This window comes from Chenopodium album, chromosome 8 (genome assembly GCF_948465745.1).
Source record: "Chenopodium album chromosome 8, dcCheAlbu1.1, whole genome shotgun sequence".
In the NCBI taxonomy this organism is placed as follows: domain Eukaryota; kingdom Viridiplantae; phylum Streptophyta; class Magnoliopsida; order Caryophyllales; family Amaranthaceae; genus Chenopodium; species Chenopodium album.
This window is the reverse complement of record NC_137841.1, coordinates 61,537,127-61,561,137: the sequence shown is the minus strand read 5'-3', so window position 1 is coordinate 61,561,137 and position 24,011 is coordinate 61,537,127. Positions and strand designations below refer to the sequence as shown.

At 33.0% G+C, this 24,011-nt stretch overlaps 1 long non-coding RNA gene and 1 pseudogene across 2 annotated transcripts; both read left to right on the top strand.

Annotated features, from left to right (window-relative positions):
• Nucleotides 1-529: 529 nt before the first annotated feature.
• Nucleotides 530-3,328, top strand: LOC145643123 (protein IQ-DOMAIN 2-like; annotated as a pseudogene). Its single transcript, XR_014115742.1, has 4 exons — nucleotides 530-544; nucleotides 1,319-1,548; nucleotides 1,857-1,976; nucleotides 2,247-3,328. The product of XR_014115742.1 is annotated as a protein IQ-DOMAIN 2-like (transcript).
• An 8,287-nt stretch (nucleotides 3,329-11,615) lies between these two features.
• Nucleotides 11,616-20,608, top strand: LOC145641927 (uncharacterized). Its single transcript, XR_014115590.1, has 5 exons — nucleotides 11,616-11,859; nucleotides 13,388-13,553; nucleotides 17,233-17,314; nucleotides 17,776-17,896; nucleotides 18,945-20,608. It is a non-coding gene; the product is annotated as an uncharacterized LOC145641927 (long non-coding RNA).
• Nucleotides 20,609-24,011: the final 3,403 nt, after the last annotated feature.

Below are 24,011 nucleotides of genomic sequence, written 5' to 3'. Positions count from 1 at the left end.
ACTCTGCATAAACTGAATCAATTAGTTTAGTAAATATTCTCTAAGGATAGGAAATATATATTCCAGAAAATATTTACTGAACTAATGTCCAGGTTCATGAAACAAGCTACGAAGCAGCTGTTTCCTAACCTGTTAGTGTCCTAGAGATCAGGTCAACTTTTCCTGATCTCTACAACACTAAATATTCTAAGTAAGGGATACAGATAGCTCACGTACAAACATCCATGCACACTTAACATTATAAAGACTACAAAGATCAACTATCCTAATCTGAGAGACTTCATAATCTTCAAGTCTTGACGGCCTTCCTTGATAGAACATTCTGATACATATTTCTTGAATGCTTTGATTCAAAAGGACTTCATATTGCCTCAAGTACTTGGGATAGTTGTTCCTGTTCAAAATGTCAGTTGATATGATATAAAACCAACAAGAACCAGCTAGTCAGCTGTTTGTCATCACTCAAAACCTTAAGTGACTCAACAACCTCCCCCTCCTCCTTTGCCTTCAACTGTTGAGACTAAATCAAATGAAATCGACGATGGTAATGATCAGAACAAGCATGCTTATTCAGTTGTAGTTGCCACAGCTGTTGCTGAAGAGGAACTGTTGCAGCAGCCCAAGCTGCTGCTGAGGTTGTTCGTTTAACTAATATACCCCACTTTGTGGGAAAATCAAAAGAGGAAATTGCCGCTATTAAATTCAAACTGCCTTCCGAGGATATCTGGTATAACTTATTTTCTTGTGCATCTCATATTCTGCCCTTGTTATCTTTATGGTGTTTAATCTTTTAGCCCTGGCCTGCCTCTATGTTTCAACTTTACCAAATTATTGGAAGATGTATCATTTATGGGTTTCATCTGTTTATGGCGCGAACATGTGTTTATTAAAAGTGGATGCTTTCAGTGATTGTGGTGTGCATCTAGGATACTATTGAGACTTCGTCATATGTTTTAACTTCATGATGGATTATAATTGAGATCACCTTACAAAAGTAAGGATGTGTTAGTAATGTAGGATTTTAGCTTGGAAGGTTTGTTGAATTAACCTGGAAATATTGTTTCCAATAGATGCATGAAGAGTAAGTGATATGATTGTTATTATTTGTGTGATTCACCAAGTTTACTGCTTTGTGTGATTGAGAATTTATTTCGAAGAAAATATGCTCTTCCTATCATATTATTTGTTTCGAGCAATGTGTAGAATGGGGCATTTCACATTTTAATTTGGTGAAACTAAATGTGGAAATTATGTGCATCAAATGCATGTGTTGATATTCAGTATTTAGTCTTATCTGATCAAAAGAGCTTGTGACCAGGCAAGGAGAGCACTACAGGCTTTAAGAGGGTTGGTGAGGCTTAAATCATTGATCGAAGGGCAGTCTGTGAAGAGACAAGATGCAAGCATGCAACAACCCTAAGGTGCATGCAGACGCTTGCCCATGTGCAATACCAAATTCGTGCAAGGAGGATGAGGACGTCTGAGGAGAACCAGGCTCTTCAACGGCAACTGCAGCAGAAGCATGAGAAAGAGCTTGAGAAATTGCGAGTAAGTCTGTTTATATTATTAATTTACTACGGAGTAAGATAACAGGAAATCTGTGCACCTTAAGGATTCAAATTTCATGCACAAAAATAAATGAAGTTTGAAGTTCAAACTTCTCCACACTAAAAAAATAATAAGTATGGTTGAGGTCATAAAAATGTTCCAAATTCTTTACGACGAGTTTGACATGTATTTTACATTAGCAAGAGTTGTGTCCTTCAAGGAAAGAATTTATGAAGTTACATGAAAGTCAGACAAGTAAATTTTTTTTGATGAGGCTTGGAAGTCAACTAACTTATATCTCATTTCAGATGGATGAAATATGGGATGATAGCACTCAGTCTAAAGAGCAGCTTGAAGCCAGTATACAGAGCAAGCAGGAGGCTACTATGCGAAGAGAAAGAGCATTAGCTTACGCATTCACTCATCAGGTATTATAATGTATTCAAGATTATGTTTCAATTGTTTGGATGTTAAATTTTGTCTTGTTTTATTTTTTGGGAGAAAAAAAATGGAAAAGCATTGATGTCTAGGCATGTCATGTAAGATGTATGAATTTAGTCTTGGTGGATTTGAATGCATTTTGATTTAGATAGAAACATAGTCCTCCTAAAACTCCTAATTCTTTTGTTCTACATGTTTAGAAGTCTACTAAATTGTTTTGGTTTAATTGACTCAATTGGATTTTCTACTTTTGGCAGCAACTGAAGAAAAACAACAAAAATTCAAACCCAACATTCATGGACCCAAACAATCCTCAATGGGGCTGGAGTTGGTTGGAACAGTGGATGGTTGCCCGACCATAGGAGGCAAGAAGTACAACATTGGATAAGGAAACTGACTAAGGCTCTGTGAAGAGCTTCCGTACACTCTCTGTTGCAGGTGAAATAAACCGAGTATATGCTTTCGAGACCTTAGTGTCGACAAGCCTTCCCTAACTGGTCAAAGGTCAAGCCGGCCTCCTAGCCGCCAGTCTCCTTCAACCACTGGGCGTGCCCCATCTTCAGGCCCAGGATCCAGAAAACCAAGACCCGAGAGCCCAAGGGCAAATGGATGGGCCCCAGAAGACGACACGAAGAGCGTGATGAGCATCCATTCAGAACAATACAGGAGGCATAGCATTTCTGGCTCATCAGTGAGGGATGATGAGAGCCTTGCAAGCTCTCCTGCAGTTCCGAGCTACATGGCACCAACAAAATCCGCTAAGGCCAAGACAGCTTCCAAGTCCCTTGTGGATAATTGAAAGTAATGGTACCCCACCCGATTCAAAGTCGATATCTGTGGTTGGGGGGTCTGCCAAGAAGAGGTTGTCTTTCCTTGCCTCTCCAGGTCCTCGGAGGCATTCAGTCCCTGGGAAATTCAAGAGCACACCAATGATTCATACTGAGATAGCTGTCGGTAATGGTGAGAGCCGATAGGATAATTACATCAGGATCAAGACATCACAGTGAATTCGGCTGTTACCACAACGTAGGTTCTCTAAATTGTTATCTTCTGAGTTTGAAGTGCAAAAAGGAAGGAAGATTGAATAAGAAAAGGACTGCTGTAGGGGATTGTTTTGGCAATTATTTTTATTTGTTGTTGATTTGTTGTTCTTTCTACACACATAAGAAGAGATCTTTCCACTAGTGTCTTATATTTCTCATCATTAGGGAGTTTCATCTAATTTAGTCAAAATTTGTATTGTAATAATTTATATAAATTTGTTTCTTTTCACATTTTGTCCTGAACCACAATTTGTTGTTTATTCGATGTATGTTGTAACTGCAAATTTTTATGGAAGATAACTCAAATTGCGCTTCTTGAAAGGATGTACCCTGAAATATATGTATGTCTTGCTTATGGCTTTCAGTAGCATGCAGTAGCTTTGCACAAACAAAGCATTTCACCACAACTTGTGTGACGGTCTCTGGTTAGGAGTGTACATAAACTGCCCGGACTAGAAACCGGACCAGAATATTCAAGTCTGGTTTCGGTCCTATAAAATGGTCCTGTCTGGTTTTTGGTCCGGTTTGAGTTTTAGCCGGATTTTTCTAGTCCAGACCATAAAACTTTTTTTTTTTTTTGGGTATCTAGTTGTGTGTGTGCGCGCAACGCGCACACCCCCCAATTGTGCAAATTTTATTTAGTAAAATGATGTTGTTGTAGATTTATTATGTATTAATTAATTAGTTTATGATTATTATAAGTTATATATGCTAAACAATTACTATACGATTAATTTTTAACTAACATAAAATCATAAATAGGTTGTTCTTGAATTATTTTACGAAAGAACTTTAGGCCCTTTTTGGTTGGGAGGTATTTAGGGAGGAAAAGTAAAGAAAGCTAAAATATGAATTCTTATGTTTGGTTTTAAAAAATTGGATTTGATAGGAATTGATGGAGAATAGAAGGAAAATTTCCTTTATAAAATCTTCCCTTTTATTTCTTTCCAAAATTGAAGGAATTTGAGAGGAAAGAAAGAATTTAAATCTATTAAATTTAAAATTAGTTTTTCCTTCCCTTTCCTCCCTTTATTAATGTCATACCTAACAATAGATTCCTCTCAATTTCCTTATTCTATTAATATAAAACCAAACATTGGATGATACAATTTCTTTCATTCCTTTCCTTTCCCTTCTCTTCCCTTTTTTTCCATTCTGTTTCTTTCCCTTTCTTTCCTTTACTAATATTGAACCAAACAAAGCCTTAAGGGACTTACCAGTAGACTAAGTTGAAATCTGACCTAGCTAGTTAGCTAAATATGCTATTCTAAAAGTACATGAAATGCAAGAAAATGCTCTTTTCTTTTCAACGAATACTCACTCGTGGTTTGCAAATTTCTACCTCCATAGAGTTTCACAGGTATGAGAAAACATATATATCTCAATCTCATGATATGATGTACCCTCTCCATCTTTTTATCTTATTTCTCGGTCCAACAAAAGGCAAAAAACACAACTTTAAATTGTTTTCAGCTTTATAACAAAAATGTTTACTTTCAATAACAAATTGTTTAAAATCGAAGACGGTATAAACGTATTAAATTAGCGAATGAAACATATTAATTAATGAAATTATGAGAAAAAAAAAACATGAAAAAGACTATTATACTCATAAGCAATTTTGGCGATGGCACAGTCTTCTCTAGCATAGTTATTATTTATGTATACATAACACATTTATTCCAAAAGATGAATCAACCATAATATAGTCTGGTGTAGAAAGTATGTTAAGCAAGGACATGAAAATAGGTTTGTAATAGATAACTCGTATAGGTAGCTCGACTTTAGGGATAAACATGGTTAAAGGAAAAATGATTAAAAATTGTCGTGTATCCTGGCCTCTCTTTCAAATTCCTTCCTTTTACTTTACTTGCATAATTGTTTTGTTGATAAGAAAAATTATGTCGTAATTGAATGCTTAAATCTATTAAAGGAAGAAAAAACATAACATTTTATTAACTGATTTCTTTACTGTAGTTAAATGCAAAGGTTTGCATAAGATATCATGCATTTTCAAAGCCAACACACCATTAACTAATACAACAAAAGCATTATGAGTGCAAAATGGGAATTGCAGTCATAGAGTTATAGTTCTAGAATCTACAACAGAGTTCTTAAAGAGCACCTGAGCTAAAATCCATCTAATAAACCAACCAAAGTGACTTCTACGGTTAGAGATCAGAAGAGTGTGTTCGTATTCACTTTCAAAATAATACTATATAAATGAAGCTTATCCTCAAAAAGTAATTTAACGAAATGCTAGACATTACACACATAAATACAAATTGTTACAGTAAAAGAATGAAATTTTCATGTAAAAAGCTTAACTTGTTGGAGCAAGGACAACAAACTAATAACAATTACTATGTACATCATGTACATATAAGATATGCAAAGATATAACTTGTACAACCACATTAAGAAAAAAGTAATCCCAAGTTACGAATGACATAGATTTTCTAAAATTGTGTTCTTTCATTCTTTAATAATCCCTCCGTCCTTTTATCACATGTCTGTATTTCTTTTTTGGGTCATCAAAATTAAGTGCATGTTTCTATTTATAGGTTGTACTTTTTTACAATATTATTCTCTTTTTGATGATTTATCACCTTTTTTCTTTTTCTTTTTTATACTTTAACATCAATTCCCAATACTTTTACTCTCCTAATTCCCAACCACTTTTTCTTTCTCTCTATCTTTCTCTAACTCCACATGCATATTTATACTCCTAATTATTAGTTTTAAGAAATCTTTATTTTTCTTGATTACCGTGCAAAATGAAAAATAGGCATTTAATAAAGGAACGGAGGGAGTACAAGTTATGAAATACCTACAAGTTATGAAACATAAAAAAGAAGAGCAAAGTGAAAAGAGACAGAGATTGATGTATCCATTTTATATAGTATTTTACCCCCGTCCCTTGGTCATAATTAGTAGTGTTTTTGGCTCTTTAGAGCCACTTTTATTACTAATTGGTGTTTTCTAGTGTTTTCGTAGGTTTGGTTGACTTTTGCAGGGATTTATGCTTTTGGAGTATTTTCCCGAGATATTTAGGAGCAATCACGAGCATTGGAAAAGCACGACCAGATTTTATAGCCCAGGGCCGGTTAGAGTCATCGAACCGGTGATTAAGGGCTCGGTAGAGGTGATACCGGGGCATTTGGACCGAGTATTCAAGACCCAAAGAGGAAACCCAGATTGGCCCGAAGAATTGGAGCCCAATCGAAGTCCTAATAGTGGCCCAAATGATCCGCCCGGCCAAAAAGGCTGGCGCCCGGAGGCGCGCCCGGTGACGCGCCCGGCCGGGCGCGAGATTAGCTATTAGAGATAGGCGCGCCCGATCGGGCGGTGCCTCGCCCGATCGGGCGCGTGTATATTTAGGGGACGATTAGCGTCGTTTTAATTTGTTTTAGTTTAGGATTTTTGTACGGAGTATAAATACTCCTCCGTAATACGATTTGAGGACCTCTTCTTTTTCTCTTAATCCTTTCTCTTAGACTTTCTCTCTCTACTTAGACTTTTCTCTCTAAACTTTCTCTCTAAACCTTTGTTATTATTTCTTTGATTAATTTCAGATTTATTTTGGTAACGATTTCTCTTCCCTTAATCTTAGTTATTTATTTTATTCCTTTGATCATGATTTATTTTATTCCTCTGTTTAGTTTATATTTAATAATGTGTGAGTAGTTTAATTTCTAGGGTTCTTGGGGATCTAATAAATAATATGAAGGGGTAAATTATTGTTGATGATTATCAATGCTAGATTAATTTCCTATTGATTGATTTAATGCTCTGTGACTAGATTAGGCCTATCTTTTATGCATGAGTTTGACAATATTGATTCAAGAATCGAGAGATGAGAATTAATGTTTAGGTCTAGTTTCAATAGGCGAGTTAATTTATAAATGGTTAAGTCAAGAATCGAGAGATGAGATTTAATACCGATAAATTAATTGTGTGATTGTAATAAGTAGCGAGAGCCCTTTACAATTTGGTTAATTGATGCATTGATGATTGACTATTATTGATTGTTGGTATTGCATGATGATTTCTTATTGGATTTTTTTAATGTTTTACAATTGCGGCTTGTAAAAGTATAGCAATATTAAATTGATGAATCGAGCAGATGTTAATTTGATATTAAAGGCTATTTTCAATAAGAACTTAGATCTAGTAAATTGCGAGAGCCTATTAGATCTATGTTGGTTAATAAATTGCGAGAGCCTGTTAATCATGTTATTTATGCAATGTCAATGATTGATTACCCTATTTTATCCCGGAGTATTATTTATTGGTGAACCTATGCCCTAGATCCCTTTATATATTATTTTCTCCCTATTCTTACTCTTTTTAGTTTAGTTTCTTATTCATTCATAAATATTGGTTACTTAAATAATTTAGATTATAATATTTAATTAGGAGTAAAAAGACTTGTTTCCCTGTGGAGATCGACCCTACTTCCCTATCTACTTTAGTTAGTGATTTAGGTAATTATTTTTGATTAGGGGATACGACTTTACCCTGTCAGAGATCGAGGTAGAGAAAGGGAGAGTTTTGGAAGGCGAAAAAATTAAGAAACATAATTAAGAATTAAGGAATCCTATTCCCATTTGATAGGTGAAACATCCATCAAAATATATTTTTGTCTATTTAAATAAGAACAAAACTTATAAATTGAGGAACATTACACATTTCCACCAAAGAAATTAAAGCAAATCTCCTAGACTTCATTGGTACTGTCAATCAGTTCTCTTCATATAGCAATAACTTCCAACAATAAATATCTTATGTCATGACTCGAGTAATCTTTTCCCTATTCCTACGCATAGAACACCTGCTTAGTATGATGCTCCCTCTCACACTATTAAGGTTGATTACTACTTTGTGAAAGTGGTCGTTTGGGTGGACATAGAAAGGGTGGTGATTGTTTTTTATGAAGCTAATTGGCTAACGTTTAACTCTGTATTATATAATTAGGACGTTCTAGTGATTAAGAGTTCACGACTTTTGAAATAAGCACATGTTTTTAAAGAAAGACATAAACCTTTGTTAGTAGAAGTTGTTTTGTTATTATTTTTAGGGGAAAGAATTGTGGAAGGGTTAGGAGCTTTACTAAATTATGTAATCAAGATTTGTCAAATTGAACATTATTTAAATTAAAGAAAAATTTGTACCTGTTAAATTCAGGTTAAGTAGGATATATAACTTTCGGATAAACAAAATAGAAATGTGATTTTATCGAGGTCAAAGAAAGTATCTTAAATGTTGACACTTAATTCATTTTATATTACTTGCAACTTAAGTCTTGACCATGAATTTTGAGAAAGAAATTAGGAAGGCAAATTGACACTTGTAAAAATGGTTTATTGGATTTCTTCATTTACTATCTCATACTCCATATCGCTTTCTCAACATGTGTGGAATAGAGCTTCATAAAGTATTAGAATATAAACATTAAAAAAATAAAAATAAAAAGGTTAAATACTTGTATTGTCATGCATTTTTTACATTACATATTTAGAAATGAATTTAATGGTTAAACACATCAGTTAGTGTTAGGGCTGTAAGTGAGCTGATACGTTTGTGAACAACTCGCGAACAAGCTCGGTCAAAACTTGTTTATTAAGTATTGAATGAGCCTGAACAAAAATATGAGGCTCGTTAAGTAAACGAGCCCAACTCGAACACCTTCGTGCTCGGCTTGTTAATGTTCACAAATACTCGTTCATAGCTCGTTAAAAACTCGTACATATGATCGTTCATATGCTCATTTATAACTCGTTCAAGATCGAAACAATTAATTTCACTGTTTTATTTATTCTTAAAATAATACAATTTTAATATAGAACCAAATCAATTATAATCAATTATCGTATATAATCAAATTAGCCATGTTAATAATACGGAGTATCATATAAAATTAAAATATATGGAGTATTATTGTTAAGAAAATGAATAGTATATTTGCTCAAATTTCTCATTTATAATATCAAATACTTATTACTGCCTATCTTGTTGTTATGATGAATATCATCAAACGACTTTTCTGATTGAAGTATACTTATAATTTTTCGAAGTTGATTAATATTAGCTTAATTGAGCTCGTTCACGTTCGAGCCCGTTCACATTAGAGCTTGTTCAAGCTCGAGCTCGAATCACAAACGAAAAAGCTCAAGCCGAGCTCGAACAAGGCAAAACCTTAATGAACAAAGCTCGAACACAAAATTATGAAGCTTGTTCAAGCTCGAGCATGTCCGAACACTTGAAATCTTTATCAAGCTTAGCTCGAACAAGTAAAAACTCGACTCGGCTCGGATCGTTTGCAGCCCTAGTTAGTGTTGCATATAAAACTTAAGATGTTTTTTGGACTCTAGTTACCACGATGATATTAATATGGTATCACACATTTATATACCCATTCAAGATGCATAAAAGTTGTTTAATCCCTCCATATAAGAATAAGTGCAATAATTTGTCTTATATGTTACTTCGTATTTGGTATGTAAATGTGTATTTTCATAATATCAATTTTATTTATAATTTTCTCCAATAAACAATAAATAATATAGAGTACATCAAGTAATGACTTATTTTTCATACATTAACCGACACTTCATACATAACAGTTAAACTATTGCACTTATTCCAGAACGAGTAAGGGTAAGAGAACAGACCCCGAGAACTATTTTCTTAAATGAGCCCGGAAGGCCAAGAAAGGGATTTCAGGGCCCTGAAAGAGCAATAGGTCTAAGATGCATCCATGTGCACCTATTTTAGATGCAACATCAACCCACAAGCCCAATTTCAAACGTGCCCCATTAAAAAAGCCCCAAACCAAAATGAGCCCACCCAAAAAATGAACATATGTTATTACAGCCCACTCAACCATCACTTTCAACGGCTATTAATTTTTTTTAAAAAAAAACGTCACTCTTAAATTTAAATTTCTGAAATTTATTATTCATCTCTTTGATTTTCTCCCTCTAACAATCAAACACAATTCACTCTCTCTTCAAAACAACCATGAATATTTGTGATGAGATGAAAAATCAAACAAATTCTCCCTAAAAAGGCAATTTAATGTAAATTTTACTTAATTTTGTTTGAATTTATATGTTTATCACTTAATTTTAAATTTTACTTAATTTTGTTTGAATTTATATGTTTATCACTTAATTTTGTTTGGATATTGTTTTTTTTTTTTTTTGAAACCTGTTTGGATATTGTTCGATACTCTATTGTTCGAAATATTCTTATGTTCATATTTTGAATACTTATGTTCACTTTCTGAAATACATATGTTCATATTTTTTATGCGTATGTTCACTTTCTTAGATGTTTATGTTCATATTTTGAATCCTTGTAATCTTTCTGAAATGCATATATTCACTTTCTAAATCCATATGTTCATATTTTTTATGTATATGTTCACTTTCTAAAATGCTTAATTATGTTCATACGCATTCAAAAATGAACCAATGCATATGTCACATTTAATACTTATGATGCATATGTTTCATAATCATATTATTTTTTATTTCTTCAATTTTTTATGTTCATAATTAAATGCCTTATATTCATAATAATATTTTATTTGTTCATGATGTAAATATTCATAGTAAATATTTGTTGTTCATGAAATATTCTCATTAAATCTGTTTATGCATATGTTTTCTTTATTAAATACATATGTTTATATTATTTACGCATATATTCACCTTTTAAATGCTTATATTCACTTTAAGGAAACAAATGCTTACGTTCATATTTTGAATTGTTATGTTTACTTTATGAAATACAAATGTTCATATTTTTTATGCCTATATTCCCTTTTTGAAAAGGTAATATTCACATTTAAGGGAACCTATGCATATGTTCATATTTTGCATGATTATGTTCATTGATAAAAAAAAAATGTAGAAAATCATATGAAATTAATCAAAATTAATCAGCTCATAAGAAATAGAAATTTATACATAATACATCAAATTGATCGAACATAACCAACAATCAGATGAAATTGAATAACCGATCAATCGAAACTAATCGAAGCTAACCTAAAATCATACAAAACACAATTACAATTGAAACTAACAAAAAAATCTAATTACAAATCGCAAAATCAAGCAACTAACCTGCATTGACGATGCCTTCGTCGAGAACAACCAATTCCATATTTATCCAATCGAAACAGATGCAATCGCAAAACAGAGGATAATTTTTCCAGAAAAAAACAGAGGAAAAAGAAATTAAAGAAGGAGAATAAATGTAGATTAAATTTTCCATGAAAAAAACAGAGAACAAACTATAATAATGAAAATTTTTATGGAAAACTTTGATGAGAATTAGGAAATATAGGAGAAGAGAGAGAATTGGAAAAGAAGAAACCAAATTTTTTTAAAAGGAAACTAAGAAACTTGAGCGGGAAGAAACATTAGAGAACACTAAATAGGTGGGCTGCGTTTCACATAGTTTCTCCTGCGTTTTGAGCAGTGACATCTATTTCTAGGTGTAGGAGGTTACACCTAAGAATATGAGGTGTAGGAGGTTACACCTAAGAATATGTGCTGAAAGAGATCTTAATAATTTTTTTGGGCCACACTACTCACGATTGTCACAAATTTAATTGATGCCCATCAAACAGACATTGGTAGTTTGACAATTGACATTGAACTTTCTAGCACAAAACTCGAAAAATAAAATCAAATTTTAGGCCTAATTCTGTTTCCCAGAAACACAATATATGAATTTTACGGAGTACAATTTTACAAACCAAAGACTGCAAATCCAAAGCTTTTGTTTGAATAGATTCATCATAAACTAAATGGTTAGTAATCCCTTTTCATTTAATCCTTTTCTTTTTTTTGTTAAATTTTTTAGCTGCTTTTGTTGCAATTTGAATTGTTCGTTCAATCAATTGGTAATGAATTATGATAGATAAATTTGCAGCTGTTTGATAAATTGTTGTGATTGTAAGTTAAAATTAATGGGTTCTTCATGAATTTAACTTCTGCAGAAGATTTGTGGAGGGTTTTGTGTAGTATTTTAACTGTTTGTTGCTTTGTTTTGTAGGGTTTTTGTTAAAAACATCGTTTTTTTAGGGGTTATAAGAATTTGGTTGATTTGTTTGTGGAAGTTTTATATTGGGATTGTTCTTCTTCTGTTGATTTGGGTATTTTTTCTCGGTTTTCAATTGGTGTCAACTTGTTCTGTTTTTGTTGATGTGGGGTTTGGGGTTTCCCTTCCCATTTTGGGTTGAATTTGGAATAATTAGTTTTGTGCCTGCAACTCATGTGTAATTTATGAGAATATTATGTAAATTGTACACTTATTTTGATCTTGTCGATGTTATAAGCTGTAAATTTAGCTGTAAACCTCGGATTTTCTGTTGAAGTAGTTGAGGTTTGAGTTGAATGAATTGTGAGCTTCTGCTCTAATAGCATCAACCACATCAAGTACAATCTCCACCTCACTACGTTCGATCAGGTAGTGAGGGGTATGCAATATTAGTTTTGGGAGAGGGGTATGGCATCAGTGGATTCGGGTCGGTCAGGTTGGACCGTGAAGGGAATAGAAATCATACCCATAACCAATTCTTAAACAAATGGAGAGAATAAGAAAGAAGGACAAATCTTGTGAAAGGCATTATAGGCTGTATGATTCTACAATTGCTATGGGTTTTACTACTTTATAATCATTTTTATTTGGGTTCAAGGACATAGGAACGAATTGTATACTTGCTGTCTTGATTAGCTTAGTACATATTCAGTATATCTGTTCATTGCAAAGTAACCAAAAACTTTGATCGCTGGTTATATCTGCTTAGCAGTATGGTTACTGAACATCTTGTGCTACATTCCCTATTTTGTGATGAAGATATTGATTTTTACTTGAAAGACACTTCGACGAAATAGATTATTGAATATTCAGTGTAAGAGAACCTATTTTAAATATAACAATTGTTGTTGTTTGATAAAAGTAAGGGTTTCTTGCATTATATAGATCTTTCTGAGTCTTGGGTTTTTAAAAGTAATGTTTTCCTTTTTTGTTCTTATATCATGCTATTAGCATTTTGAAATTTTGTGCTTTCATGTGTGAAGTTTCAAAGCATGCTCCCGAAATTGTTGTATACTATTTATATAGTTTGAAGATTGAACTTGTTGAGCGACTGTGTTGATTAGAATATATGTGTCTGTCATGGATTCTTTGGCAGCTGGGACTTGTGTACTCTTGAAAATTCCATCGTAATGTGAACCTTTTGGACATTGGTTGTTTGAGATTTGAAGTTATTGCCCCTCGAGAAGCATTCTTATTGTGAACTTTAGAGTTTGATATTAAATGCTGAATGTTTCCAGGCAGCTCCTTTAATTGCTGGGATGACTGTTGCCGCTGCTGCTCTTGCTGGTAGATATGGAATTCAAGCTTGGCAAGCATACAAGGCACGTCCATCAAGACCTCGAAAGTTTTTTGAAGGTGGTTTTCAACCCAAGATGACCAGGAGGGAAGCGGCTCTTGTATAAGGTAGTTGTGATAACTTTTAGATTATTATGCTATTAAAGGTTTGCTTGCATGGGCTAATAAGTTTCTATCACAAATTTTATAATTAAGCAATGGTGCTAAGGTCTGTGCACATTTAGTTAGCTGAACATTAAATCTAATGCAAGTTTAAAAATTAGCTGAAAGACTGAAAACGTACCAGTAAGCTAGATTATTGTAAAAATTACATTGCTAACTAATTGTCTAATGTTATTTACCCTATTTTTCTTTTTTTTTTCCCCTTTCACATTGTGAAGTTTTTAACTAAGCAATGGTGCATTGGTACTAAGGTCTATGCATGACTAGTTAGCTAAAAATCTAGTACAAGTAGAAAAATTAACTAAGCAATGGTGCATTGTCTAAGTTAATGTACTTTGCAAAACTAATTTGTCTAATGTTATTGTAAGCTAGGTTATTGTAAAAGCTACTGTACTTTGCAAAACTAATTGTCTAATATTAACTTAACCTAAAATGTAGGGTCCAAAAGGGGCAATAAATTAATTTGCTGCTAGCTTAGTCTAGTTTTGAACTCCCTAGATCAAAGCTTTGCTTTATACTCCCTTCGTCCCATAATATAGTTTTTGTTTTCCTATTTTGGAGAACCAAAATGTTGTTCTTGTTTCTATTTTTGGATAGTTTGTAAAGACTATTATGCCATCACCTTTTTTTTTTTTTTAACTTTATTCATTGTACTTCCTAATTTACCTTTAAATTTTACACATGCCTTGTACTTTTTCCCACTTTGTCTCTCTAACTTTTGTCTATGATGGTACTTTTCACATTTATTAATGTACTTTATCCACTTTCTTCTCCTATTTCTTAAATACTTTGAAAAACACAAACAAGAACTATATTATGGGATGGAGGGAGTACTTTTTAATATCTACTAGCAGAGCTCAATTCAATAAATTAAAAAAAAAATCTTTAATTTAGCTATGTCATCATTTTACCTCATTTTATATGAGCTCTTGTTACATTGTGAAGTATATTTAGGTTTCTCAAAGCTCTATTCAAAGTTCACTATAAGCTAAGTTCGGATAGGAGAAGTTTAGAGTTGATACTTAATAAGTTCAGAAAAAATAAGTTTGTATAACTTCAGATAATATAAGTTTAGGGCTGATAAGTTTAGAGAAGATAAATTTAGTGAAATTCAGGTGAAGGAGACATTGCTTTAAGTTATAACAGCATGACTTATCATCATATAGAATTATAGATGTAGAAGATAATGTTGTCAATATAGTCCTTTTATTCATTAATTCTTGCAACAATTTAACTACCACACATACACTCCTTTCTATAAATTTATGCAACTGTATATTAATTAAAACTATAAGCAACATTGATATTAGAAAGTCATGTATTGAGTGAGATTAGTCTAACAACATATTTCACAATAATATTTGGTTTTTAATTATATCTATATTAGTAAGAAAATGTAATCAAAAGTTAAACTATTGTAAGTATCTAAGTATACAGGGGGATAGTGTTAGTTATGTACTAAGAATATTCTAATAAATTCACAGGATTGCTATTCCCCCCCCCCCCTTCTCTTTTTCTTTTTCTTTTTTTTTTTTTTCCCTTTTCCCGAAAGTCAAAATGTTCTTCCAATTTATTTTAGGACTGGGTTATTATCCCATAAGTATCCATGTTGTTTCAAAGAATACTACAAGAAGGGGGGGTTGAATTGTAGTATGAGAGTTTAGCCAAACTTTTTGCGGAATTAAAACTAAGTAAGCTAAAGGAACAGAAAGATTAACTGAAGGAACTAAAAGATGCAAGAGAGATTTTTACATGGAAAACTCCTTGGCCCTAACAAGGAGAAAAACCACGACCACTTGGGATTTTGGGAAAAGAATCTTCACTAGAATAGGGCAAATGGTCCTATTACAAACTAAAGACTCAAACTTCAAGTTCCTCTACGAACTTGAAACCCCGAGGAACAAGTCACCCAACTTGTCACTCTTCTCTTCTCTTTCTCTGTTCTCTATTCTCTTTCTCACTTCTCCTTCTTACTTCTCTTTCTCATACACAAAAGTTCACTCAAACTTTCCCATTCCCCAAATTACAACTCGAAAGAAAAAAAAACTCTAGTATAAGAACATTAAGAACACTCTAATTAACTTGTGTGGAATTGACACTTGACTCGAATAAAAGCTAGAAAACTTGTGTGAGCAAGGTTGAGATTTTTCAACAGAAATCAATAGCTATTTATAGATTGCAAACGCCTTGGAAAATCATCTTTGTGCAGCAACACCACTACGCCACTACTCCAACCCACTAAGAAGATCATGTCCCTTAAATTAAGGAACCATGAACTCCTTAATGTGCAAGGCCATGCCTTGAAGAAGAACATGGGGAGTAAGCCGCAAGATAAGGAAAACATGGTGATTTTATTTTACAAAAGATATTTTCGAAAATAATAAAATCCTTTTGCACAAGATATTTTCGAAAATCAGAAAATAAAATAAAATCTTTTTAGTTGAGAAAAGATAGACGTTTAACACTTTAACCAATTTCCTAATTTCTAGCATGCACAATATTTTCTCCTAAGACCAATTCCACACAGAATTTTTTAGTGTAATTAATTTCTTATACTTACACATATCCTAAAATATAAAAATATATTTAGTCTTCATGTCTTCTGATGAAGCTTCTACTCCGATGCTTCCTGTTCCTTGGAAGGAACTTCTCTTCTCTGATGAAGCTTCTTCTCTGAAGCTTCTGTTCCTTAAGGGGAACCTTCTTTTCTCAAGTCTTCATTTCTGAAGCACCAGTTAGTTCCTGCAAAGGAACTCTTCTTTATGGATAGCCTGTTCTGGTCTTCTTGTTCCTCATGGTATCTTTACAAGACGCTTAATTCTCCTGGTCTTTACAACTGAGTACACACTTAAACAATCAAGCACTTATTAGTTTGTAAGTAAGTGAGGTTGTGTCATCATCAAAATTATTAAGTCCAACAATCCATCACTAATTTGAGTTTTACATTTCAACCATTAAGGTAATGTGGCCGGCTTGGTTTTAAAAAGCGCGCCTCGGGCCCTCTGGGAAATGGGCTTTAGCTAGTCGAGGCTCAGACACCTACGGAAGGCGCGCGTCTCGTGCGCCTTGGGTAAGGTGCGCCTTTGCGCCTCGAGGAAAATAACTAAGGTTTAAGTTATATTTTGAAGAATGGTGGACGTTTTTTCAAATTCAGACTACCTTAGATATACATATATCATTATTTAATTTATTATGAATCTTTTTAATTGGTATCAAGTACAATCAAAGTAAAATATAATTTGAAATAAATATATAAATACATGCGCCTTGCATACAAAAGGCGCGCGCCTTCGCCTTGCGCCTCGCGCCTCGCGCCTTCGCCTTGCGCCTCGCGCCTAGGCTGCAAGGACCATTTGCGCCTTGGTGCGCCTTGCGCCTTTTAAAACTAAGAATGTGGGTAGATCCAAAATTTAACGGTTTAAGTAGTTTGTGGCCTAGTATGTTGAGAGGTGTGAATTTGAAATGTTCCGATTGTTCCCCTGCTTGCCTATCCTTTTGTGCTATTTTATTTTGTCAGCTTGTTTCGTCTTATATAGAAATTCTCCAGAATTTTTTCATTCTTTTGGAGCTCTCAAGAATGATTCAACATCTGATCATTTATTAATTTTTTCATTATATGTGACAGTTTCCCTGGCCAAGCTGCCTGTGTGAGATTTTCTTCCCAGGGAGCTCCAGCTGCATCTGCTGCTCCTGCTGAGGAAAACAAGGTTTGTTCTTGAATTTATTTGCACTTCTTTAGTTGTCTTTGAAACAAAGATGGTTGTAACATGTGATGCACTAGGGTAAGAAATGGTACTAATTATACTTGCTATGGCTGTTGACAAAAACAAATAACTTTGTATAATTTACTGTTTACTCATCAAAATCCTGTGAGATTCAATTAGTCACTAAATAAAGAACCTGCATGATCTATAGAATTCAAATGATAACAAATGAGCAATATGAATGAAATTACACGTATGATTTTGTATATGTTCTCTTCTTTCATGATTAAAAGAAAGTTAAAAAAAATGGCTTTAAATAAAATTGTTTATAAGATAACTGGTTTTAATCTGAAAGTGCTGCAATCTCAATGTCATTTTTTTATGGCCTATGGTTTTTTCCCCTTTGTCACTGTTTGATAGTATTATGGTTCTCTTATGAAACCCTTTTTTTTGTAAATTTGCAGGAAGCAATGGCTGAAGATGATGACGATGATATGGTTCTCTTTGGTGATGAAACCGAGGAAGAGAAGAAGGCTGCAGATGAGAGAGAGACAGCTAAGAAGGCATCTGAAAAGAAGAAAGAAAGTAAGATTTGTCTTTCGAATTGTACCTAAATTGTCTTAGATTTTTGTGCTTTGCTGAAGAGACGAATCATGTGCATTCTATCAGCATTAAATTTTCGAGCGTTACACCTGGATAATGGGTGTTATGCATGATCTAATGCTAAAGTAATATCCTTCTCCTGAGACTTTTATCCTATAGCGGAAGAACTATAGTCTTTCCCTTTAGAGATGGGAAAATTGTCTTTTTTATTTTTATTTTTTTTTATGTCATATATATGCAGAATTAATCTTTAGATAATGCTTTATAACACAGAGGTTGGTTTATCAAACTTTTTATCTGGAAAATACTGTGATCGGATAATAATTGAATCTAATTGCAGAAGAGATTATGACCATATGAGTAATACTGTTTGGGAGTTCATCCAGATTTTTTTCTGCTGGACATACATAATCCATGAAATATAGGTATAGCTGAGAGCCTGAGACCATGGACATACATAATTCATACACATTCAAGTTCTGTCTTATAATTTAATTGATTCTTATTATTTTATAGTTCAATATTTTGAACTTGTTAGTGCTGACTTAGTGAAATCCAAGATCTTAATTAGCACATAAGTTACTGAAGTTTACATGGGAATATGGGATGGTATTCATTATGGTGATTTGCTAGAAAACATTTAACTTCAAACCTGTCTTCAATCAAAGTGTTTCATTAGTCCAATGAACTTAAATTATTTTCAATAGCTTTTAAATCAATACGAAACGACTGCCCTTGTGCCTCTCAATTTCAACTCAGGGCATACAGCTTGCCTGGTAGTAAATACAAGAAGTCTCTGATCTGGAATAACCTATGCTTTTTATAAATTAGAATAGAAAATTATCTGATAAAGGCTATTGTTTCGTATAAGGTGTAAAACAACATACGAAGTATATCATATTATGCACTACTAGGTACTACAACAAGAAAATTCCATCAAATGTCATGAAGTTGTGTAAGCATAGTAATGTCGGCAGATGATATGCTTATGTAATTTAGCTATTACATATTCCATGACATATACATACAGGAAGCTTCTGGGCATTCTCTTCTATTGGTGCCATTGAAGGAATCAACGCGATCAATAAGAAAGAACTCATCACTCAGAGCAGGAGCTTGTAGATTAAGACAAGGATGATGATAGTTGTGATGGGGGTTACATGGACAACGCGTTCAAGCGGGTCATAAACAATGGTTGGTGGTGAAGCTAATTACCCTTACAGTGGAAGTGGTTCTACCTGTACTACCAAGTACCAACAAGGTCCTACTCAGTTTTCATCACGTTCATGCGATGTTAATGTCAATGATGTGAGTTTTTTGCTAGCAAGCTACATTACTCAAACTTGGGTACCCATGTCAGACATGAGTATCCAAGGGTTAGCTCGCTATATAATTAGAAGTTTGTAGGATATTGGTCCCAAATGAAAAAAGAGAAATATAGAGGGATAGGGTCTAGGGTCTAAAGTATAAGGTCTAAGGGAGAGTAGGAAGAGACATGCCTGGGAAGAGAGTAGGTTTGGTGGACTGGTGCAGGGACGCAGACAGCCTTTCTTTGATTGGGTTATGCAGTGTGTAAAGCCATTGAGCGAGGAAGATAAGAAATGGGTTATGGTAATTTCCCAAGCTACTTGGGGAGCTCGAAACCATGGGGTTTATTAGAATGATTGGACTGATCCAAAGGAGATTGTTCAATGTATATGCTTGGTTTAAGCTGGTTTGGTTTGGTTTAAGATGGCTACAAAAGGTTAAGCCTGTCATCCAAGAATGCATTGAGAAGTACTCGAATGAGAAGTAAATGAGAAGTTAAAAGGTCCTTTATCATTGAGAAGTTGAGAAGTACCCAAGTGAAAACTTGGGTTAAGCCTGTATATTGTGGAGCTTAAGAAGTAAATGAGAAGTTTAGAGGGTTTTTTTTTTTTTTTTTTTTGGACAAAATGAGAAGTTGAGAGTGGATTTTACAGCAGAATCAGGAACAACATGGGTACCGGAAACACCATACTTGAAGAACTTAACAGGATGCCAGAAAACAGGAACTTTGAATTAGTCTATATATATGCACGGTTTAAGCTGGTTTGGTTTACTTGCAGTGGAAAGTTTAATTTGGTTATGGGAGATGAGAAATCAACGATAATTGTGATGTAGAATAATTATTAAATTATGGGTAGAGAGAGAACTATTCATACCAGGGGAGTAGTAAATATTGTTCGATCTATGTAAATTTAGTTTAGCTTTCTTAATTAATTTAATAATTTTCTTATATGCACTAAATTTTCTGCAAACAAAAGGGTAAATTGCATAATGGAACATTATCAGCCACAACTAATCACCATCATGGAAGAGAAGAAGACAAGACTAAGCTGGATTCTCATTCATACTGTTAAAAACTTTTATAATGCATTTTAATGATTGAGATTTTGTGTTCTTTCTTGTGCAATGAATTTGAGTTAAGGTGTCATAACTATGATGAAAGCATATTAATCTTGACCGAAGGGGACCAGTGTCTCTACTCTTACACCACATGGAGGAGCTGCATGTAGTGACATGCAAGGGATGAGGGATGTTGTGAACGGTGCGAGGTCATAGTATTCTATCTATTCATAGAGTGATCGTATTTATTCGTACGATAGATACAGGATATGTACTCTCTTTTTATTCTATATATAGTTAATAAAGAAGGGTGACTTTGGTTTGTTACATGTACAGATATACTTGTATGTATTTGTTGGGAGTTATGTCTATGTAATTTTTCTTTGATCTCATATATATTTATTTACGGAGTACTTAACTTGTAGATTTTTTTAATGACGGAACTTAAATTGTAGTTATTGAATTAGCAATTTAATGTTTACTCTTGGTCTCTTGGAGTTACGGTTTCTGAGTGAATCAGTTTGTCTATAATGAAATATTAACTGAGATAGTTAACATGTCCTTTGGATTACTTTTATGACATTATTGATTTGCAAGAAATGACATTTCTTTTATACAAGTATCAAATATAGATTTTCAATTCGTTTTTAAGCTTAAAAAAAATCCTTTCAGACTTGATCGTTTCTAAGGTTTAATTCTTGAGGTGGGTCACTTTGTGATGGGCTAAAAATACTTCTAATACATGATCATTTGGGCTTAATGAAGATATGTTGCTGTTATTTATTTTATATTGGGTCTAACCGATTTTTAATCCAAGGTATGATTACTAATATTGGCTTTCCGTTATAATTACGAGTTAAAAAAACACATTTTTGGTTTCGGATTATCATTTTTTTTTACCCATTTTATATCCTCAGTCATTAGAAATTAATCATAAAGTCTCATTTATATATTCATATTTATAAAAATATATAATTGCTAAATGTTTAATAACCAAGTGCGCATAAACTTACTCATGAAATTTACTCTAATTTTAAATGCAATTCAATTTATCAACATGTACGTTCACTAATTAATCTACATTTTTTCATAATTAACTAAATAAACTTACAAATTAGCCAAAAGAAGACACACTTCCGATCTCACACACTAGCAACACTACATTACTTCGCGTGCGTTGAGCGCGTAGAACCGCCCTAGTTTCCTAAAAGTTTTCACTAATTTAGTAATTTTATTTTTTATTTTTTATTTTTATTTTTTTGAAAAATTGTTAATTATTCCTTCTGTCCTTATTTTTTTGTTGGGTCAACTTTACAAACTTTGCGCATAAATTCTCATTAATCTATAAGGCTATAAGATATAATAGCCAAGTGGGGTCTTGTTGGATTCGTCGCATTATATATTTATGTATGTATATTTTTTTATACATATAGAAATTGAGTTACATACACTTTAAGACACGTCTTAAAGGTTGTAAAAACTCAAATGGAGCAAAAAAAAAAAAGACGAAGGGAGTATTACTTAAATAATGACCCATGTCAATTACAAATTACAAAATTACTACCCTTAAAACTGATAAATTATTACGATTGCTACCCCTAATACGGAGTATTTAATTAACATGTACTCATATAGTCATATGACCACATTTAATCTTATGTATAATAAAGCGCAAACATTGGTCAAAGTGGTGCATAAGCGGAACACTTAAATAAGGGGAGGGAGTATCATGTTATTATTATTATTATTATTATTATTATTATTATTATTATTATTATTATTATTATTATTATTATTATTATTATTATTATTACTATTACTACTATTATTACTACTATTATTATTATTATTATTTATTTATTTATACACATATAAAGGATGTTTTTGGCTTTGGGTCTATTCACATTTACTGAATTGAGCTGAATTGAACTGATTGAAACTGAACTGAACTGAACTGAAGTGAATATTTTATGAGAGAGGGAAATTAGGAGCTGAATTGAACGGAACTGAACTGAAATTAAGTAAATGTGAACAGAACTTTAGGCCCCGTTGTTAGAGCTGCTCTGCTCTGCTCTACTCTGCTCAAATAAAATCTAATCTGTTATGCTCTGCTCAAAAGAAATCTGCTCTACTCGGCTCTGTTCTGCTCTGCTCGGCTCTGCTCTGCTCTATTTTCAAAAAATAATTAATAATAACAACAATAATAATTAATATTAAATAATAATAATTAATAAATTATATCATCAATACAATATTAATTATTATTATTGAATATTAATTATTATGGTTGTTATTAATAATTATAATACTTATTAATATTAAAAAAAATAATTTTAATAAATATTAATATTAATAATAATTAATATTTATTAATCATAATAATAATTAATCATAATAATAATTATCAATAATAATATTTAATAATTCAAACTATTAAGAATTCATATTTAATAATATTATTAATTAATAATTTCTATTAATTATAATAATTCTTTCAAAAAAATAAATAATAATAATAATAACAATTTCTTTTATAAACATTTGATGTTAGAATCACATTGTTTATGTGGGTATTGATTGTTAGTTTATTGAATTGAATTATTTTTCAAATCTTTTCATACATTTTAAGATTTTAAACAGAAAAGAGGTTGTTTTCAAGTAGTACCTTGTATATTATTATTATTTTTTGTAGTAGGAGTAGGAGCAGCAGTAGTAGTAGTAGTAGTAGCAACAGTAGTAGTAGTCGCAACAGTAGTAGTAGTAGCAGCAGTAGCAGTAGTAGTAGTAGGAGGAGGAGGAGTAGCAGTAGCAGGAGCAGCAGTAGTAGGAGCAGGAGTAGCAGCAGCAGCAGCGGCGCAGCAATAGTAGCAGTAGCAACAACAGCAGTAGCAGCAGTAGTAGTAGCAGTAGTAGTAGCAGTAGTAGTAGCAATAGTAGTAGCAGTAGCAGTAGCAGTAGCAGTAGCAGTAGCAGTAGCATAGTAGTAGTAGTATTTAACAACATTAATAATAGTATTTAATCTGCTCTGCTATCTTGAAATCTGCTCTGCTCTGCTCAGCTCGGCTTGGCTCTGCTATACTGAAATCTGCTCTGCTGACCCCTGCTCTGCTCTGCCCTGCCCTGCCCAGAAGCTCAAAAGAATTAGGCCTTAGTCTTGAAAGGGATTTTCAAAATGTTAATTTTGTAGGATCTTTTACTTAAACTATATTGTACTCCCTCTATCACTTTATTTTTGCCCTATTTGACTTTGTGCGGTGTCCAAGATACATGTTAAAATGTTTATATCTCCATTTTCATATGCGTAAAAATTACTACCTCCGATTTTTATTAGTTGCAACTTTGGGGTATTATTTGTGAGAGTTTTTTTCACCATATAATCCTGAGTTTTTTGTTTATTCACCATATACCCATGAAAATTCAAATTCACCATGTACCCCTAAGTTGTTACAATAATTCACTATATACCCCTAATAAAAATAAGATAAGTGGAATTTAGTTAAATGTACCTCGAAACCACCTTAGATCTCTCCCCCTCATCCCAAAACCACTCATCTCCTTTTTCCAGCTCCCGAAACCAGTCCAAATCTCTATAACTATATCCGTCCATATCGACCATATGATTGATTTTGAGGATAAGTAAAGGAAATTTAGGGTGGTTTTGGGGGTGGGAAAAAGAATGTGGGTGGTTTCGGGGGTTGGGGAATGTACTTAAGGTGGCTTCGATTAATAA